The sequence below is a fragment of the Dromiciops gliroides genome, chromosome 3 (genome assembly GCF_019393635.1).
Source record: "Dromiciops gliroides isolate mDroGli1 chromosome 3, mDroGli1.pri, whole genome shotgun sequence".
NCBI lineage: Eukaryota > Metazoa > Chordata > Mammalia > Microbiotheria > Microbiotheriidae > Dromiciops > Dromiciops gliroides.
Window position 1 is genome coordinate 527,831,348 of NC_057863.1, and position 22,455 is coordinate 527,853,802.

Here is a 22,455-nt window from a genome sequence, read left to right on the forward strand (position 1 = left end):
GGGGGGGGCAGGGCAATGAGGGTTAAATGACTTGCCCAGGGTCACACAGCTAGTTAAGTGTCAAGCGTCTGAGGCTGGGTTTGAACTCAGGTCCTCCTGAATCCAAGGCCAGTGTTTTATCCACTGTGCTACCTAGCTGCTCCAATGTGATAGCATCTTATTAAATGTTGAATGAACACATGGTATTTAATTGAACCTGGCTAGATCAGAGCCCCTGGAGTTCCAGAGAGTAAGAGTAAGTTTTGTTTGTTTGTTTATCTCAAGTTCTATAAGTATTTTGTATCATTGCTTTCAGAAAAGTTTTTGAGGAAAATCAGTTAAACAAACACCTTTTGCGGGACAGAATTGTGACACAGCTACCAGTTTTAGTGACTAGCATTTGTTATGTCATCGTGTTCCTTCCAAGAAAGAATTTCTTATCAATGAATGCCTAGACGTTGTAGGCAAGGCATCTAGGTGACTCAATGGATAAAGTGCTGGGCCTGGAGTCTGGAAGATTTGAGTTCAAATCTGATTTCACATAGTAACTGTGTGACCCTAGACAACTCAGTTAACCCTGTTTGCCTCAGTTCCTCATCTGTAAAATGAGCTGCAGAAGGAAATGACAAACCACTGCAAGTATCTTTGCTAAAAACAACAACAACAACAACAACAACAACAACAAAAACAGGGTCACAAAGAGTCAAACACAACTGAAACAACTGAACAACAAAAGTCACTGAATGTAAAGGAGAATCCCCAAATCCTTTCAGAGAAAAGTTTCCATAAAACATTAGAAAGTTTGAAAACATATAATCCAATTAATAGGAACTTTTTACAAGGTAGAAACAAAGAAAAAATAAATCCAGAAAAGGCATATATGAATCAGGCATTAAGTCTGAAAACTATTATATTACACCAAGGACATCACTTAAATATCTTCTAGATAACAGTTAATGAAGAGAATTTTCTTTAAATGTGGGAAGTTAATTGCTTTTTTATTGAATAGAATTTTATTTTCCAAAATATATGTAAAAACAAATTTTAACATCAAATTTAAAAAAAAATTGTGTTCCAACTTCTCTTCCTCCTCCATTCCCACCCCCCACCCACTAGAACTCAAGCATTTCAAAATAAGTTATACATGAGTAGTCATGGAAAACATTTCCACATTAGCTAGGTTGTGAGAGAAAACAGTAAAAAAAAACCCCAAAACTTCAGACTGAGGAATTGTCAAAGAGGAAAAAAAAATTTTTTTAAATGCGTTTCCAGGGGCAGCTAGGTGGTACAGTGAACAGAGCACCGGCCCTGGAATCAGGAGTACCCGAGTACAAATCCAACCTCAGACACTCAAGGGTGACCCTGGGCAAGCCACTCAACTCCAACTGCCTCACTAAAAAAAAAAAAAAAGAAAAGAAAAAAACTGTGTTTCCATATATTTTCAGATACTATCACTTCTTTCTCTGTAGATGGGTTGCCATTTTCATAAGTTCTTCAGGGTTATATTGGATCATTGCCTTGCTGAAAATAACCACATGCTTCCCAGCAGATCATCTTACACTATTGCTGTTATTTTGTATACAGTACATTTCACTCTGCTTCAGTTCATGTAGGTCTTTTCAGCTTTTTCTGATAGTATCCTGTTCATCATAACCTAAATAAAGTACCTTAAACTTGACAAAGGATTTTCTTCATATTAGCCCAGCAAAGTAGGTACCATATGTTTTGCCATTATATTCAATCTTTTGAAAGATATTAAAGTCTAATAGAATATAAAATTACAATTAGATTACAAAGAGGAGGAAGTAACATAGAAGAACCTTTTGAGGATGAGTAAGGGACTATGACTGTTGCTACCAACATACCCTCCCACTCTCCCTCAAAAAGTAAAAAATTGAAAAAACTAATGAGGAAAAGAGAACCACTGGCAAATTCATGAATTTTGTTTTCTATATCTAGTGCTATCATGAATAAAACCAGTACATATTGTCAGACTAAGTAACATCATAGACCTGAGTAGAGAATCATGAATATTCATAATTAGAAGAGACTTCAAGAGCCATCTAGCTGAGTTTATTGGAGCAGCAGTGGGGGTTGTGGGGGAGGGAGGAGGAGAATCTTCTACATGTTGCTTTAAGACCTTCACTGAGATGGGACCTACTGCCCCAGAAGTAAAACCTATTTCTTCAAATCAAGCTTCATTTTGTCTCATTTCATTTTGATTGATTATTCCTAGTTACTCCTTATTAATTAATAAACATTTTATAAGCATCTAGTACATGCCAGGCACTGTGCTAGGCACAGGGGAATACTAAAGAATGAAACAATCCCTACTCCCAATAAGGTTATATTCTAATGGGAGAGAGAATAAGAACACATAAAAATAGATGGAGCCTGACTACAAAGTAAATAAATACAAATATAGACAAACTAGTTAAATATAAGGTAACTTGGAGGGAGTCAAAGGCAGTTAGAAACAATATTCTCTAGGGTCAGGTAGAAAATATTTAATCTCTCTCTCATGCAACAGCCTTTCTATTATTTGAAGATATCTATCTGATCTTCCCAAGTCTTCTCTTCTCCATACCAAACACCCTCCATTCCTTTGACCCACCTTCATATATCATGAACTCAAGGCCCTGCACTATCCCTACTGTTCTTCTCTGGATCCTCTCTACTATATCATACATGCTTCCTAAACTGTGGTGTGGTTTGACAAGGTCTGAATATAGCAGGTACATGAACCCCTTTGTTCCTGAAAGTCATGCATGCATCTCAATGCAGGCTAATATTGCACTTTCTTTCTTGGCTGCATTTTTATACTGTTGATTTATATAGAGCTTGTAGTACATTCAAACCCAGTATCTGGTTCAAATCAAGTTCTATTTAGCCACACCTCCATATATTATATTTGTGAAATTGATTTCTAAAGCTAAATGGAAGGCTTTACATTTATCCCTACTGTTTCATCTTGCTTCTAGGTAGGTATGGTACCCCAGGGGTTAGAGTGCTAGACTTGGGGTGGGAAAATCATACATTCAAATCCAATCTCAGCTATTTTCTAGTTGTATGACCCTGGACAAGTCACTTCACCTCAGTTTCTTCATTGATAAAATGAAGATAATAATAGCATCTACCTCCCAGGGTTGGAAGGATGACAAAATGGGATGATAATTGTAAAGTGCTTCACAAACCTTAAATGCTATATAAATTATTTTTAGATTAGATTTTGACCAGTAAAAGGATTGGTAATTGAACAGATGGACTAGACATTTATATGTGTCATTGACTGGGTCTATTGTTTCTATTCCAAAATTTAAAATGTGAAATTTACCACATTTGAGGGAATACATACTGGAATCCAAGGTCTTAATTAACCAATAAATAAATATTTGAATACCTGTCTTCTTATATTTCTATATTTTTTCTGAATCTGACAATTAGGTGGTTATTTGGTGGGGTTTTTTTTGTTTTGGTTTTTGGTTGTTTTGTGGAGCGATGAGGGTTAAGTGACTTGCCCAGGGTCACACAGCTAGTAAGTGGTAAGTGTCTGAGGCCAGATTTGAACTCAGGTCCTCTTGAATCCAAGGCCAGTGCTTTATCCACTGCACCACCTAGCTGACCCCAATACCTTAATTTATAGTTATACTTGAGACTAGAAATGTTTTCTCCTACCTTTAAAACATTAGCAAGCTTATAATAACTTAAGCTTTCTTTTAATCATATTGAACTAGTCTACATACATAGTTGGTTTTCTTGAAACAAAAGAATCATTGCATCATACAGCATAGAGCAGAAAGGGTGCAGCTTACTGATTTTAGATTTGTTAGCATTATTCTCTTTTTTACTTATGAAGAAATTGACACTGTAATGATTGGAATGATGCCACCTACTGGAGACTTGCTGTAGGAAAGCTCCGCCATGAGCAAAATGCCTCAGAGGGCAAGGCCATGTGGCTTTTCCTTGGCATCAGGAAGTGACATTGGCTCATGGGTGCTGTCTATCAAGGGTACCAGCCAATCAACTTGAGGAGTCTCCTATTTTCTGGGAGGAGACAGGAAGGAGGAAAGAGGGCCTGCTCGGAGAGCTCTCGCTCTTTTGGGTTCCTGACTTGATGGTGGTGGTGGCGGCAGAGGACTTCACAGGAAATTTGAGGAAAGATAGGAATGCCAGGCTATTGGAATTCTGTTCTCAATCTTTTTCTTTCTATTTTTCAATAAACCCTTAAAAACCTAAACTCGTTTTATCAGTGATTTTAGTCAGTTTCCCCCAAAACTGGGGGAACAGATTAGAATCCACATTTAGAATCTTAAATTACACAACACTAAAGAAATTTGTGACTTGCTCAAAGGTACAAAATACTAATTAATACTGAGGATTAGGAGTAGATAATAAATACAGAGCTGAATGAGATCTCAGAAAGGTTAAGTGATGACAACTGTATAAAATTAGTAAATAGCAGAGTTGAGAATCAAATCCAGGCTCTCTGAGTCTTTTCAATGAAACAAGCTATAGGTCTCCTGACTCTTAGGTCAGTTCTCTTGATATTAACTAAGCAAGGAAATAAATTGATAAAAGGAAAAAGAAAAAAAAACACTATTACAACAAACCCCAAAGGACTATTCACATTCTCTCATTATGTGAGAATGTCGGCTAATTTAAATTTGCTTTAGTAAATGGGCATCACTTAAGGTTTGGAAATGTGTTTTAAACATGTTTATTACCAATATTAATTATGATGGGATTTGTCTTAAACCATCTTAGGAGACCCCATCTTGGAGAGGCAATGTGGTATGGTGGATAAAGTACTAGATTTGGAGTCAAAAAGACCTGAGTTCTAATCCTGACCTAGACATTTACTAGATGTCTAACCCTAGGCAAATAATTTAAACTCTGTCTGACTCAATTTCTTCCTCTAGGTTAAAATGTGGACAAGAGGAGCACTTGTGTACTACAGAGTTGTTTAGAAGCAATTGAGATAAAAGATGGAAAACACTTTGAAAACCTTAATGAGATACATGACTACAAGATATTGTCTTATTATTATTGTATTGATATGATTAAGGAGACAAAAGGATGATTTAGTTTTCTCTCTTATGATGACAATAGAAATGCGAGGGAGGAGAGGGATGATAGCTCAGCTTCTGATAGGGTATCAATGAATTAACACAAAGTCTATTGTAAAATTCACTCTGATGTCCATCAGAAGGTCTCATCAAAAACTCAGTATAATCGTCTATGTGATTATAAATGCCTGGGAACCCAGAATTATCATACTTTCCATCCTGATTAGTCTTTGCAAGCCATGATATGTTATATAAAGAAGATGGATTCCCAAGTTTGTATCCATATCTGATGTATGATAAATAGAGGGGGAAGGACTTAGAATGTGTCAAAATATACTGACTTGAATATGGAGGCAATTACCCAGATAATTCAGGTCCGGGGAGTATTAGGCCTTGATCGTTTAAAAAAAAAATAGCATCTCATGCTGATCAAATTATCCAAAAAATATTCCATCTCCCTATTTGACTTTAAATGTCTGGTTTATTGTTAAAATGTTCATTACTAAATTCAACAAAGATATTAGGTATAACAGCAACTGAAATCAGGGAAAGGGGAATAACTGTTGGCATAGTTGTTATAGTGTTGTCTCCTAGGCCCAAAATGAGATGAGATATGCAGGTGATTTAAGATTAAAAATTTCTTCATTAAGAAGATACAAATAATCCCCTAGTATTTAATAGTTTGCCCAAGGGAAACTATGTGGACCCTAGGCAGAGAAATGGTGCTGGCATTCAACAACATCTGTATGTTTTTAAATATAATTTCTAATTCACTAAGAATTACACATCCAAAAAATGTTTATTACCTTCATCATTCACTGCCAACCTCCTTTAAAGAAAGGTATTCTAACAAAATGATTTTGTGTGGGTTTTCTTTCTTTTGAGTATTGGCCAGAAAAATCATTTTAAGATATCAGCAGCTATGACTTCATAAAAAGTGGCACATGCCAGAGATTCCAGAAGAACAATAATTCTTTCCTATATTAAGATTCTTTTCACAATGGCTCATGGAAGCTAAAGATTTAGGGGTCATGATTAGCAAGCAGGCAGGCAGATTTTTCAATATCTTTATGTCATCTTCTCTGTGCACACAAGTCTGTGTTTGGATAAAGAAAGGTGATATTTGGCTTTGATATTACACATTGAAAGCATCCAGAGAAAGTGAATTATTATTGAGCTGGATTAAAGTGACATGACTATCCATTTATAATCATTCTGTTGTGTGCCCTGATAGCATCTTTCAAATCCCGCAGAGACTGAGAACAAACTTTGTGCCTCTTCCTAGAAGCCTGTTGATTTGACATTCACCTTTCTTTTTCTTCTTTTTTTTCCCACCTATTGGCAAATTTCAAGTCAGCCAACAGGTAAATAGATCTCTGGATATCTTCATCTCTCCCTGAATCATATTCTTAAAATACATACATGTAAGGAAATGGGGGTTTTGTCTTCTCTCAATAGGAATCAATTCAAAAGCTAATTTAGAACTTATAACTTATAGGCTAATTAAGAGCGTAGGAAAGTGTATTCACTGACCAGAGAATCAAGATAGAGAGATTTCTCCCATGGGAAAAGTCCAAGAAGAGGGGTGGGGATGCAGAGGGGTTGGGAATACTGCCATTAGCCAGTTCTTGCCAGTAGATTGTAAATCCTTGAAAAAGGGAGAGGCTATTTCGCTTTAGGGATGAAATAAAAGTGTGTCTTTCACCCTCCATTTTTAGTCACCCACCACCTGGACACAGACTGGCCCATTCTCGCGAGAATGACAATAAATGACATTTTTCTCACAACACATATGTACATTTGTCCCGGAAATCCACTGCTACACCTGAAAAACTAAATCCCAACTGCTAAATGAGGAAGGAAAAAAAAAAGTTCTTGTTTTAGCCTTCTTTTAATTATTCCAGGACTGTTCCTATATGTGTCTTTAAAGGGAAAATAGTTTGGATTTTCACAATGCCATCAATTTATAATGCAGCTATTTACTATATGGGCTCAACAAGTTATTTTCCCCAATCTCAGTTTTGAAGAAATGAATTTGTTCCTCAGGGGACAAAGGAAGCAACGTAGTCTCCCCCCATGATTCTGCAAACAGAGGACCTGGATTCAAATCCAACCTCTCACAAATACTACCTATGTGATATTGGGCAATTCAGTTACTCTCCCTGTGACTGTTTCCTCTTCTGTAGAATGAGGATGCTGAACTAAATTACCACTGAGTTCCTTATCAATTCTAGGCCCTATGATTTTTTTTCTTGAAAGAAGGACCAAGTATGTTCACAAAATTTCTCCTGAAGCTAACAGGTTAGCAAGATTTTGACTTAATTGGAAACCCTTAGCAGATTCCATTTTACTTCACAACTTGTAGCAACTCAAAATAACTTTTACTGAAGAAATTGTTTAAGTAGAGACTGGGCTCCTTGAGGTCAGGAATTGTTTCTTCATTGCCTTTGTTTATTTGTTGGGGGAGGGATCTTTTTTCTCAACCCTTATGTGGGAAAACAAAGCACATCCTAATCCTCAGATTATCACCTCCGAATATCACCCATTAAGGCAAAACTATTTGTAGCTGTTTTAAAACCTTTTTAATACTGTTACTGCCTGTGACAGTGAAAGAGAAGGGTCATATACCTTGTGTACTGAATAGTAGAACAAAGGGCTAGCACTAAAATGAAAGGCAGGAGACCTAGATTTTAGTCCCAACTTTGACATGAAATTAGCTGTTTGACCTTAAACGAATCACTTGACCAGTCAGAGACTTTATCTCCTCATCTGTAAAAATAGAATGGAAGGGGTTGGACTAAATGAGCTCCAATATCCCTCCTACACATGCTGCTGTGCCCATTCTAAACTATACAGAAACATTCACTTGTCCCAAGGATTGTTTTAACTCCAAATTAAGAAATTTGAGTTAAATTCAAAAAAGGGATTCTACTCAACCTGAGACATAGAATGAAGGCTAGAATAATCAGTAACTTCAAAAGTTGAAAGTTAGTGAGTATTTATTTATATTTATATTATTTATACAAAACATATTTATATCTTTAAATTATTAATATTAAATTGTTTAGTTTATTTCTATTTCTTTAAAACCTAAAATGATTGTATATGTATATATGTCTGTGTGTGCATGTGTGTGTATGTATGTCTTTGTGTGTATAAGAGAGAAAAAATTTCTCCTGCAACTTACAGGTTATCAAAGGTTTTGACTTAATTAGTTGTTGTTGTTTGGCCATTCTTGAAGAGGACCATGACATTGGCATGATGTCATGACTTGCACTGAATTGGATTTAAGTGAGGGATGTCACCAACCTTACTCTCTCCTACAGAGCCATCTGAGTCCAGTGGCAAGACATATATAGGACCAATGGAGTTGACTTAATTAGAAAAAGTCATCAAAGTTTCCATTTCACTTGGCAATGTTCAGCAAATCAAAATAGATTTTTCATATATGTGAGGGTAGGTAGGTGGCGTAGTAGTGAGAGTGCCTAGCCTGGAGTTGAGAAGACTTCATCTTCCTGAGTTCAAATCTGGCCTCAGACACCTACTGGATGTGTGACCCTGGGCAAGTCATTTAACCCTGTTTCCCTCAGTTTCTTCATTTGTAAAATGAGCTGAAGGAAATGGCAAACCACTCTAGTATCTTTGCATGACCTCAAATGGGGTCATTAAGAGTCAGACATGACTGAAAACACCTGAACAGCAACATATATGTGTGTATCAATCTAAAAAACGCTATCAGTCATTTTGCCCTACTATATCCAACTCTACTTGAAACTATATATATATATATATATATATATATGTGTATATCCTTTTAATAAGAAGCACCCCCCCCCCCAAAAAAAAAAAAGAAGTCAGCTAGGTGGGGCAGTAGATAAAGCACTGGCCCTGGATTCAGGAGGACCTGAGTTCAAATCCAGCCTCAGAGACTTGACACTTGCTAGCTGTGTGACCCTGGTCAAGTCACTTAATCCTCATTGACCCACAAACAAAACAAAACAAAACACACAAAAAAATAACAAGCCCAGATGCCATCTCTTCCATGAAGCCTTCTCCAAAACACCCAGCATGAAATTCATCTTCCTGTGATCTCTCATATCACTTTGCTTGTACCTTTGTCATATTCTCTTATTTAGGATAATTTTCTTATCTCTCTAAAATACCAACTGTTTCAGTATGGAACTATGTCTTACTTATGTGTGTATGTCCTCTAAAATTTAGTAGGAACTTGAACCCAATAGATGCTTACTTATAATATATTCCTGTTAATTTATAAAATGGAGAAAACAATCCATTACTATTACATAAATATGTCACAGAATTCCAAAATCTCATAGTTGGATAGGACCTCAGAAGGTATCTAGCCCAATCTGAATCTGAATAAAAATCATTTACAGCATCCCCCAACAATCTATCACTGCTTGAAAACTTCAAATGATGGGAACACACTACTCTCTAGGTAAACCATTCTTACTTTTTATTCTATTTGTTCTAAATGTTAAGGATCTTTTCCTATCAAAATTCTCTCCAATTTCTGTCTAATTGTGATTGCTTCTTCACTTTCGAGATGGTCATTAACCAACCCTTTTTGTAATCTTGTCAGGAATTGAAGACAAGTTCAATGGTCCATAATTTGGACCAATAGGCCCAAATATTTTCAGATTTCACTCTTCCCTTTTTTGAAAGTTCAAATAATTGTCCTTTGCTCATCCTATAGTGGCTCTCCCATTCTGCACAGTCTTCAGAAGGTCACTGATCCTACTAGCTCAGTAATTTCAGTTCTTCCAGTTTCCTAAAATGCAATTTGTAGGTGCCTTGTGGCTTGAACTTAACAGCAGTTAACAGAAGTTAACAGTACTTTTTTACTATTTTGCTATTTATCTAGCATTTCAATTCCTTATTCGTCACTTTTGATCCATCTTTTCCAGTCCAAAGATTATTCTATTTATTCAGAGAAATAGAAGCAAAATACAATAAAGATTGCATTTACCTGCTATCAACTATTCTTGCTTCCATGTTTGCATATGCAATTTTAAAAGTTTTATTTTCCTCTTCTTTCAAATAATTTCTGTTTATATCTTCAGCATTTCATTCTTCAAACCTTCTATCCCTCCTGAGCTAACCTGTATAGAATTTGGGGCCAAGGAATCCCATTTAACCTTGCTTTGAATCCTCTGACTTCACTTCTCCCCAAATCTAGGTGCATATAGGATTATGTATGAATTTCATCTCCTCTATCATGAGTTCTAAGAAATGGTGCTCACTCTCTCCCCCAGCTTTCCAATGTGCCTTCTCCATTTTTCCAGGATCAGGTCCAGAATAAAGGTCATCAAAGACAGAGGGATTGTCAAACAGTAGGAAAACCTCTTTCTCTGAGACAAGAAACAAGGGAGGAAGAATGGCAGATCATTATCTGAAGTTATAAAGACTGAATAAGGGGCAGCTAGGTGGAGCAGTGGATAGAGCACCAGCCCTGGAGTCAGGAGGATGTGAGTTTAAATCCAGCCTCAGACACTTGATACTTACTAGCTGTAACCCGGGTGAAGTCCCTTAATCCCAATTGTCTCACCAAAAAAAAAAAAAAAAAAAGACTGAATAAAGAATGGAGAGAACCAATCAACCTATTGATTTACTAATCATCTGTCTTCTTCCTTTCACCATTCTTGAAAAAATAGTTTCCATGTAATTCATATATGCCACCAGCTTGCTTCCTATTTTTGCTGCTGCCACAGTAATCTCCATGTTTTTTCCCATATTTTTAAATGACTTTTGCACTTTCTGATGGTCTTACTTTTCCCACCACATTGTTTTCATGTGTTTGAACATTCTTGAACTTCTGTGGCACCTTAACAATACTTCTTCAACCTCTTCAACTCCAGTAACCTTTTCCACCCAACATCAGCAATACAACCATCTTGTTGAAAGTCACAAGCTCAAGGACACTAAACTCTGAAATCTAACTCTGATTACAATCTTCCATCTGTCCATTTCTCTCGTCCCTCATTCACATTTAGTTCCTTTGACCTCTTCATTTTGGTGATGGTTTGATATTGCTTAAATTTCTTCAAGAAATAATAATGAATTAATATTTTCACTTTCCCAGCTCCCCATTTTTCAAAGTCAATAAATGGCTTAAGCAAATTGTGTTGGAACTATTGAAACTGCATGCAAGGCTACCTTTTTGAACTTTATTCTTTCTTCTAATTTGGTATTGCTTTTTTACCTTTTTTCTAATGAATATATGGTCCAACTATATACAAGCAGCTGATTCAGAAATTGTTCCCAGAAGCTTCTAACTTTTTTATTATAATGTAGTTGGGTTCTTGTGAATGTGTGTCATAGACAGAGACCAAGACAGAGATAGAAAGAGATGCAGAGACAGAGAGAGGAGAGAAATGCATAGAGAAGAGATGAGGAGGAAGAGAGAGGAAGGGAGGAAAGGATGGAGAGAGGATAAAGGACAAAGGAGAGGAGAGGAGAGGAGAGGAGAGGAGAGGAGAGGAGAGGAGAGGAGAGGAGAGGAGAGGAGAGGAGAGGAGAGGAGAGGAGAGGAGAGGAGAGGAGAGGAGAGGAGAGGAGAGGCGAGGCGAGGAGAGAGAAAGAGAGATGTTTGCCATATCTTTACTTCTTTTTTTCTTGCAGGGCAATGAGGGTTAAGTGACTTGCCCAGGGTCACACAGCTAGTAAGTATCAAGTGCCTAAGGCCGGATTTGAACTCAGGTACTCCTGAATCCAGGGCTGGTGCTTTGCCACTATGCTATCTAGCTGCCCTCCATATCTTTACTTCTGATTCTCTTGTGAAATATTCTTGACATACAAAGGTAAAGTTTCTAAGTAGTTTACCAGTCTTTGACTTCCTTTACTTCTTAATTTGGAAATATATATTTCCCAAAATATATTTTTTTACCATAAGCCTCTTTGTTCACTTTTGCTTTAATCAATGAGTAATTATATTATCTAGCATTTATATGGCACTTTAAAATTTTCAAAATGCTTTATGTACATTATCTCATTTGATTATCAAGACAAACCTGAAAGGCTAGTACTGCAGATATTGTTATTGTGCTAATTTAAAAGACGAGACAAGTAAAATTAGGAAAAGTTAAGGGAATTGTTCTTCATGGACACACAGTTAATTTAAGTCTTCCTGATTCCAAGTCCATTGCTCTATCCATTCTAAGAGTTCATGAGTCTGAGACTTGCTAACAGAAGAGGATATAGTCTTTGGATGAAATATATCAAAACATAATAATGCCTTTGTTGCAAGATCTTGAGTGTGACATGCAAGAAAGAGCTAGAAAATTATATCTCTGAATGAAGAAAAAAATCTTAAATTTATTATTTGCACCAATTCTTCACTAATGTTCTACTCTGCTATTTTATCATAATGTGGAAGTTATCCTGTATTCTCAAAGTTATATCTCTGACAGATGCTATTGACATGGAAAGGTTTTAATTTGGAACTTTTGGTATTAGGTGTCATCTAAGAACCAGCCTAGCTAAATTTGTAAGGGTTAATCACCAGAAGTTTTGCCACAAGGCTCTGAATTGGGAGTGGGGGTATGGTAGAGCATGACAATGAGTAGAAACCATTGTTGAAGCATGAAAGGGGTCTTATCTTCACAGGTTAAATAACTAAATAAATGAAATCATGGATCCTTGAAGTAATGAAAAATTATTCCCAATAATGTGTTAGTGATTTTTAATTAACATATATTATAATCTTTATCTTTTAGTCAATACTCAGGGTCCTAATCCTTTCTTCTTCTGTATCTGGAGCTCATTTCACTTCTCCAGTTCTGGTCAAATTGTTCTAAAATTTGCCTGTGAAGATCTCTTTGAAGAGAGAATGAGTAATAGCCTAGAGCTAGCTGCTGAGTTCTGAGGGTTGCTCAGCTGTGAAAGTTCTTTAAAGATGCTGAGCACTAAAAATGATTCTGAATGAACATCCTATTTTTATTTCACCACACTTGGGATGGGAAATTCATCATCATGTACTGTTGGAAAGAGAGTCTAGATGTTTTCATTTTCCTATTCCTTTGCTTTCTTTATGGGATCGTGTTTTTCCTTTATAGCTAACAGGTGTTAGCCCCACAACGAGGGTAATGATTTAGTATAGAATCTAATTTATTTTTCCTCATTGTGGGGAAAGCTGGTTATTTGTGATTGTTTACTTGTCCCACATGGATAGTTAGAAAAGTTGATCTCCTTTAGTGCTGTATATTTCCTTTGATCAATAGAACAACAATTGATTTCCTTTCCAAAGAGCCACTTTGATGTATACTATCATTTTGGTCATTTACTGCTATAGAACAACTCACTTTAAAAAGTTTATTTAGGGCTGGGGAAGGTAGGAAAAGTGGTAAGTTCTCTAAATAGCACAAAATGCCCATTGAAGACATATCAATGAATGAGCATCTTCACAGCGAAGATTTAAAAAGAAAGGTCATTTTTTCCCCATCAGCAGGCTTCATCGAAAGGCATACAAAAGATATTCACCAGGCCAAATGAGATTAGGTGAGCTGAGCTGCATGTCTCACATACGTTAAAATGAGAGATAACTTCAGGGCCATTTTGTTTGTTTTCCACGGGTCAACAGAGTGGTGTTTCCCTATTCTGTTTCCAGTTATCTTTTGTATTAATATAAAACCTTCTAAAAGAATGAAAACATCATTTAACCCAGAAGATGATTATATCAAACATATCACCAATAAGATAGTAGAGAAATTTTATCTGTAGTGTCATTGGCATAGGGAACTCTCAAGACAGGAAATGCCCTTCTCCACAGCTTATAATTTTAGAAAGTTGCCCAGAACACTGAGAGGCTAAGTGACTTGCTCACAGTTGCACAGATAGTCTTTATCAGAGGTAGGATTTGAACTCAGCTCCTCCTGGCTTCCAAGCTGCTTCTCTCCCAGATGAAGAAAGACAATTTTTGCTTGTTCCTATTATTTCACTTTTTCTGCTATGTGCTGAACTACCATTAGCTTACAGGTACATCCAAAGTAGACCAGATAGTGGTATAGCTCAGTGGATAGAGCTCTGTTCTTACTCTCTGGAAGACCTGAATTCAAGTCCAGACACAGACATTTGCTAACTGTGTGACCCAGCAAAAATCACTGACCCTCTGCCTCAGTTTCCTCATTGATAAAATTGGAATAATAATAGCAAGCACCTACCTCTCAGACTTATTATAAGAAAAAAATTAAATAATATTTGTTAGTACAAAATTTAAAGTACTAAGGAAGTGCTTATTATCATTAAGGTGGTTGCTGTTGTTATAAGAAGAGATGGGGGACTCACTTGGTTCAAGCCACCCACTGCTCACCGCAGCCTGGATTCAGCCTCCCCGTGCTGCTACTAAGATGCCCATGTTCATGCTGCCACTAAGATGCCCAACGTACATGCTCTGCGGTGTCTGACTCACTGCTGAGTGAGCTCACTATGCAGCTGGCCAAGGCCATGGAAAACCTATCCAGTACATTGAGGTACACATCTTGGGTGGACCAACTGATGGCATTCCGGAGCTCCTGGGACCTGTGCACCCTCTGCAGCCTGCATAGCATCAGCAAGATAGGTGGGCCCTAGAACGAAGCATATAGCAAACAGCTCTGCAAGCTGCTCACCAAGCACCTCAAAATTCCTGGGGACAGGATCTATATCAATTACTATGACATGAAAGCTGCCAACATGGGCTGGAACCTTTGCCTGAGTTCCTGCCCCCCTCTACCATGCACCCGTGGCCCAAGCATGTGTCCTTTGCTGCGTAGTCACTCCATGGTTCTTGTTTAGTTGGGAAACAATAAAGAGATTTTTAGGTGTCCAAAAAAAAAAAAAAAGGAGACAGAGAGAGAGAGACAGGGAATTGGAGCCAAGATGGCAGAGGAAAGGCTTAGAGCTCCTGACAAAATCACTCCAAAAAACACCAGATAATGCCATAAGACAATTCTTGGATTAGCAGAACCCATAAAAGGATGGGTTGATACCATTTTCCAGCAAAAGATGGCTTAGAAGTTTGGCAGGAGGGGTCTGCTGTACCCAGGTCGGAGTGGAGTCCCAGGCCACATCAGAGAAAGAGACTTCCAGAGCCTCTGAATCAGCTACAGTTGCAGCTAATTCAGCTCACAGTCTGGTGAGAGGGTCAAGCAGTTGGCGGTGGGGGAAATTATAGGGGTCTCTGCTGGCACTATGGTGGAACTCTGATGTTTTTCCTGGACTTGTATACAGGACACAGTCTTAGGTGGCAGTCCCAAGTGAGGGAAGGGCACAGGCTTGCAACCAAAGTGAACGAGATTTGTTTCCAGTTTAAAGAGCAAGCAGCCTGTGGATACTGACAGACCAGAACACAGGCCAGGTAAGCTGAGAATGTGCCTCTCATATCTTACCAACTGGACCTGCTAAAGTTTGTGATAATATGTCCTGGAGGCAGTGCCCCACTTTAATAAGGAATCATACCACCTTGGACCACCTGAAGCTCAGGACAGTTCATCCAGGAAGCAGTGCCCCACTTTAAGAGGAAGTCAAAAGTCAAGAAATAGGCTGGCAAGATGAGCAAGCAGAAAATGATGCAGACCATAGAAAGTTTCTTTGGTGAAAAGGAAAATCGAGGTACATACTCAGAAGAGAATAGCAACATCAGGGCTCCCACATCTAAAGCTTACAAGAAAAATATGAATTGGTCTTAGGCTATAGAAGCACTCAAAAAGGACTTTGAAGATATAGTAAGAGAGGTAGAGGAAAAAATGAAAAGAGAAATGAAATTGATGCAGAAAGTCATGAAAAAAAAAGTCAACAGCCTGAAAAGCCAAATGGAAGAGCTCTCTGAAGAAAATAATTGTCTAAGAATTATGATTGAACAAATGGAAGCTAGTGACTTTATGAAAACACAATGAAGCAAATCCAAATGAATTTTTTTAAAAAATAGAGGGCAATGTGAAATATTTTCTTGGAAAAACAACTGACCTAGAAAATAGATCCAGGAGAAATAATTTGAAAATTATTGGAATACCTGAAAACCATGATCAAGGAAAGAGCTTAGACATCATCTCCCAAGAAATTGTCTGGGAAAATTGCCCTGATATTCTAGAAACAGAAGGTAAAATAGAAATTTAAAGAATCCCCCAATCACCTTCTGAAAGAGATTCCAAAATGAAAATTTCCAGGAATATTATAGCCAAATTCCAGAGCTCCCAGATAAGGAGAAAATATTACAAGTAGCCAGAAAGAAACAATTAAAGTATTGTGGAGACATGGTCAGGATAGCACAGAATCTAGCATTCTACATTAAAGGATTGGAGGGCTTGGAATATAATATTCCAGAGGGCAAAGGAACTGGGATTATACCCAAGAATCACCTACCCAGCAAAACTGAATACAATCTTTCTTGGGGGGGGGGGTGGAAATGGGACTTCAATGAAAAAGAGAACTTTCAGGTATTCATGATGAAAAGACCTGAACTGAATAGAAAATTTGACTTTCAAATGCAAGACCCTAGAGAAGCATTAAAAGGTAAACAGGAAAAAGAATTCATGAGGGATGTTAAAAGGTTAAACTGTTTACATTCCTATGTGAGAAGATGATACATGTAACTCATAAGAATTTTCTCAGTATTAGGACAGATGATAGAAATAAATTTAGACACACGCAACAGGTGGGAACTGATTATGAAAGGATGATATCTGTAAAGCATTTATTTTTTTCCTTTTTTGTGGGGTGGTCAGGGTTGGGTGGCATGCCTGGGGTTGAGGAGTTGGTGAGTGTCTTGTGTCTGAGGCCAGATTTGGGCTCAGGTCTTCGTGGGTCCAAGGTGGGTGCATTGTCCACTGTGTCACCTAGCTGCCCCATGATGACATCTTTAGGGTAAAATTGAGGGATGAGAGGACTACACTGGGGGAGGGGGAAGGAGAGAGCTATAATGGGGTGAAATCTCACATGAAAGAAGCAGGAAAGTGCTTATGGAGTGGGGGGAGAGATGGGGGAGGAGTGGGGCACTGAATGAGCCTTACACATCAGAATTGGCTAAAAGATGGTACTCTCATCAGAGTTGTCTCAAGGAGGGAATAACATATACACTCAATTGGGTGGAGTAATCTATCTAACCCTGAAGGAAAGTAGGAGGGGAAGGGGATAAGGAGGGAGGTGAAAGAAGGGAGGGCAAAGTTGGGGTGGGGCAGTCAGAAGCAAAACACTTTTGAGGAAGGATAAGGTAAAAGAAGATAGAAAATAGAAATATCACAGGGAGGGAATAGGATGGAAGGAAACAGTTCACAATAGTAACTGTGAAAAAAATTGTGAAGTAAAGGCAATTGTAATGTAAGATAATGTTGATGACGATTTATTGATGGATTGATGATGATTGGAGATGAGGACTGATTGATGAGGAAGACTAATTGATGATGATCATGGTGACAAACTGTATGGTACTTACTTTGCTGGGCTATTGTGAAGAAAATTATTTGTCAGGCATAAGGTATATAAGTGTTACCTATTAATGTTGTTGCAATAATCAACATCATGGGTTTATTGTAAGGAAATCTCTCTCTAAAGTACTATATAAATGTAGCTTACTATTTTTAAAAATTATGAGCAGGATGCTATCAGAAAGACCTGGAAGGACCTGCATGAGCTGATTCAAAGTGAAATGTACTGTATAAAAAATAACAGCAATATTGTGAGATGATCTGCTGTGAATGACTTGGTTATTTTCAGCAAAGCAATGATCCAAGACAACTCTGAAGGTCTTATGAAAAATATTATCAATCTACAGAAAGAGAACTGATGGTATCTGAATACAAATTGAAGCATATTTTTTTTCTTAGTTCCTTTATCTGAAGTTCAGTTTTTGTCTGTTTTCTTTCACAACCTGGCTAATATGGAAATGTGACTGCTCATGTATAGCTTATATTGAATTGCTTGAGTTCTGGGGGAAGGGGTGGGGAGGGAGGGAAGAAGAGAATTTGGAACACAAAGCAATTTTTAAAATTGATGTTGGGGGCAGCTAGGTGGTGCAGAGGATAAAGCACCAACGCTGGATTCAGGAGGACCTGAGTTCAAATCCAGCCTCAGACACTTGACACTTACTAGCTGTGTGACCCTGGGCAAGTCACTTAACCCCCATTGCCCCACAACAAAAACAAAAACAAATAAATTTAAATTGATGTCAAAATGTGTATTTTACATGTAATTTGGAAAAATAAAATTCTAAATATAAGTAAAAATAAATAAGAAGAGACAGATAAGAAGGAAGGTAAAAATGAATTATTTGGTCACAAATCATGTCAGCCACACTCCTTTTAACAGTATTACAAAGTGCTGCCTCTTACACCTAGCCGGCCAATAGGGAGTTTTTCCCTGATGAGGCTTTCATTATAAAATCTTTTTTCTAGCACCATAGTTCACATACTAGACAAGGGAAAAATCTATTAATTTATTATATACTTCTGGAATTTGGAGAATGTATATAGCAAAGATGAGAGTGATATGGTTGAATATAAAATTCATGTATTTTTTCATTGTAAAATTTCTTTAAAAGTTTGCCAAATTATTATGTGTCTCAACTGCCTTGTCTCCTGCTGTTCGGAGAGTTCCAATCCTTCCCATCATACGAGCCTGTGACATATTGTGCATGAAGTTTTACATCCTCACTGAAGAGTGTCAGGAAAAAAACAGAAGGCTGCATTAATATATACCTTTTACAAAGTTAAAGAAGGATATTATTATCACAATTTTTTTCTTTTTTATAATGATATTCAATCATTTTATCAAATGGCTTTTTAGTGCCAATTTTTTGTGTAAATCATGAAAGCTAAAGGCAAATTTTATTCTTGAAATAAGTTCAAGACTAAGCACAAATGTATGCAATTAGTAAGAGGTCAGCAAGAGAGAACCTTTTATAATGTGAATCATTCCTTAACATTTTTTCTGATGTCTTGAAAAATAAGTTTACAAATTAAACTTTAGAAATAGTTTCTAAAATTAAATATTTCTACTTAAACACACAATATACCATATCTTCATGTATACACATATTCTATGCTATAATTCTCTCTCTCTCTCTAAATATATATATATGCTATAATTCAGTTCCAAAATTCCTTGGATAGGATTTATGATTTCACCTATTCTTTTTTTTAGGGGGGGGGGTGAGACAGTTGGGGTTAAGTGACTTGCCCATGGTCACACAACTAGTAAGTGTTAAGTGTCTGAGGCCAGATTTGAACTCGGGTCCTCCTGAATCCAGGGCCAGTACTCTATCTACTGTGCCATCTAGCTGCCCCGATTTCATCTATTCTATGAACAATGGCATTTTCCCATCATTTCTGTATATCTTCCCAACCATTTCTTAGAAAGAAATTTTCCTTTCATTACCATCTTCTCAACATACATTTGTGGTTTTATAACCCTGATGTCTGACTTGTCAATAAATGACCTTTGCTCTAAATTTGTTTCCTCCATATTCTTGATCAGCATTAACTTGTCCTCAGACTTTGCCTTTATGCATGCAGAGTTTTCCCTAATTTCAAAGGGCCCATCATTTGACATCCATTGTCATATTCATTTGTCATCTTATATCCAATATAAGGAAAGTGACTTGGGCCTTTAGACCACAATTTCTTTGTCTACAAAATAAAGGATAATGAATGATGATGACAGAGACAATAGTTAATATTTACATAGGGTTTTTTTTTAATTTGTGAAGCATATTACATGTCTCATTTGGTCCTCACAATGTTAAGTTAATGTTATTATAATCCAAATTTTATAGATGAGAAACCTGAGGATGAGAAAAGTATGGTTACTTGCTGAGAGTCACGCAGCTTGTAATTGTCTAAGGCAATTCAAACTCAGGTCTTTCTGACTCCAAGTCCAACATTCTTATCTCTTACTCCAAGATGCTTCAGCATATTTTATAAGGTCTCTTCCTGCTCCAATATCATATGTTTCCATAATCTTCCTTCCTGGGGAAATTCTCTAAATAGGTTATCTATACCTGTGACCTTCACTAACTTTTCCCTTCATTCTATGAAAACAAGCTCCTACCAATCATACAACCAGAAATACATTCACAAAATAACCTGTGGAAACCTACCCATGCAAAAACCCAATGATGTCTTCTTTATTATGGCATAGATAATATAAGAATACCCTTCTGATTGATAGCCTACTATTAGAATGGGTTAAGAGACTTAAATTCTAATCCCAGATCTTCAATAAACTAGCTATATGGTTTTGGTAGCAAGTCATTTAATATTGAACCTCAGTTTCTCCATCTGTAAAATGAAGGCTTTGGGGATAGATGATCTTTAAAGGTCCTTCCAACTCTGTGATTCTATGCCTTTTTTTTTTCTCCCCAGACGGTAATACTTCAGAGCTTGTCGTCTAAAGCACCATACTCTCTCTCTTCTCATGAGATTGCTAATCTTGTCACCTATCTGCCTGTCTCTTCTTCTCCCATTAACTATTTTTTTCTGAAGGCTCAGTCTATGTCTCTTTATACTTTTCTCCCCTTGAGGATTTGATAGTTTCAATTACCACCTCTATACGGTGACACAATACTGATTCCTCATACCCTCTTCAGTAGCATACTTCTTGCTGTCTACAGAATACAACCACTTGCATGGCCTGCTGCGTATTGACTTCTCCCCAAAACTTCCAGTTTTCCCAAGTTCATCAGGATAGTCCCATAGCTTCAAAAATTCATACACTCAAAGAACATTAGAGTTGAAAAGGACTTTATAAATCATTTAGTTAAATCCCTAGATGAAAAAAACTGAGGCTGGGAATGATGAGATTTGCCTGAAGACAAACAACAAAGTAGAATCAGAGCTAAGACTCCCGGTCCAATGCTGAACCATGGTGCAACTACAATGATAATATTATAACTTATGTAATAGCTTTCAAGCAAGAAGCTGAAGATCTGTGCTATGCTTAAACCATTCCTCTTCACCAATGTTATGAAACAAAATAGTTTTACTCAAATCTACCTTGGACAGCTCTGCTGCATCATTTTTAAATAGTTGTGATTCTTCTCTCTTTAGAAACTCTACCAATTCAAGAAGCTAGACAGAGTTCAAGTATGAGCTAATGATCACACACATGAAACACACATACAAAGCTTCTATACAAAGCCAACAAAGTGTTTTATTCTGATAGCCTAAAGATATTCAGATACTTTTTTGTAAAAGAGTCTAGTTTGCAATGTAAACACCACATTCTACCATTTTATAAGAGAAACAAAATACGAGAGCCTAAAGATACTTTTGAGATCAACTAGTCTTATATGATACTCATTTTACAACTGATAAAATTAATGCTTGGAGAAGGTATTTTTTTATAAAGGTAGCAAAGCAAATTAGTGGAAGAACCAGAACCAGAACTCAGATCTCCTGAATCCTAGCCCAATGCTCTTTCAAGGACAACACACTGCTCCAAACATTCCCTTAGAGGGCATTGATAAGTAAATCAAGGTGGCCAACCTGTCACTTGAGGGCTCTTGGCAGTTCTGAATGTGTGGTTGATGTGGCACTAAGAACCAAATCAAACTCAACATCTGGAGTATACATACTACCTACTGGGTACGAAATCTAAAACCAGTCAGTAAATAATTTAACCACATTTTTTCATCTAATAATGTATTTCAATGCTTACTTTCCCTATTTCTACTTTCTCCAGAATCCCTACTTATAGGGAATTCCCACTAACGATTGCTGATTTTAAAAATAAAGTAATGGGGGCAGCTAGTTGGCGCAGTGGATAGAGCACCAGCCCTGGATTCAGGAGGACCTGAGTTCAAAATGGCCTCGGACACTTGACACTTACTAGCTGTGTGACCCTGGGCAAGTCACTTAACCCCTATTGCCCCACCCCCCAAATTAAAAAAAAATTTAAAAATAAAGTAATGGACAAGACTCAATTCTTGCCCAGCAAGAGATGAATCAACCACAGTAGAAAGTACATCAATGCACTCAACCAACCAATAGACTCAGTGACCAGTGGCTGATACCACTGTGCTCCTATCTCTGTATTACCCATTTGTTTTATCCACACAAGATAGGACAGCAAGGTAACTAAAATCTCCATGTCACTTTGTAGTACCATAGCATGGCCTAAAACTTCCTTTTGAGTTGTTTTTTTTTTCTTTTGAAATGTTTAAGAAATACTGAAATCTTTTTTTTCCTTATGTGGAAATGTGGGTTGTTTATTGCTAACCAGAGCTTTAATTAGGGATTCTTACTGCCTGTAGATGGGAGGGAGGGAGAGACCATTTTCTTCTGTGGCTGGGGAAAATTGCAGGGCAGGAAAAGAAAGGCTTTCATCTACAGTACTACAAACCCATTTCGTCATCAAGTCCAAAAGATCCCAACATTAACCAGTGCCCTAGCCTCCCCTCTTCCTTTCCCCATGAGTAGTT

General features: G+C 37.3%; 1 protein-coding gene and 1 pseudogene across 1 annotated transcript in view; one reads left to right on the forward strand and one right to left on the reverse strand.

Annotated features, from left to right (window-relative positions):
- The window catches only part of GUCY1A2 (guanylate cyclase 1 soluble subunit alpha 2), a 424,741-nt gene that overhangs the window by 232,030 nt on the left and 170,256 nt on the right, over positions 1-22,455 (reverse strand). The gene's annotated exons all lie outside the window — the stretch shown is intronic.
- On the forward strand, positions 14,411-14,837 carry LOC122746173 (annotated as a pseudogene).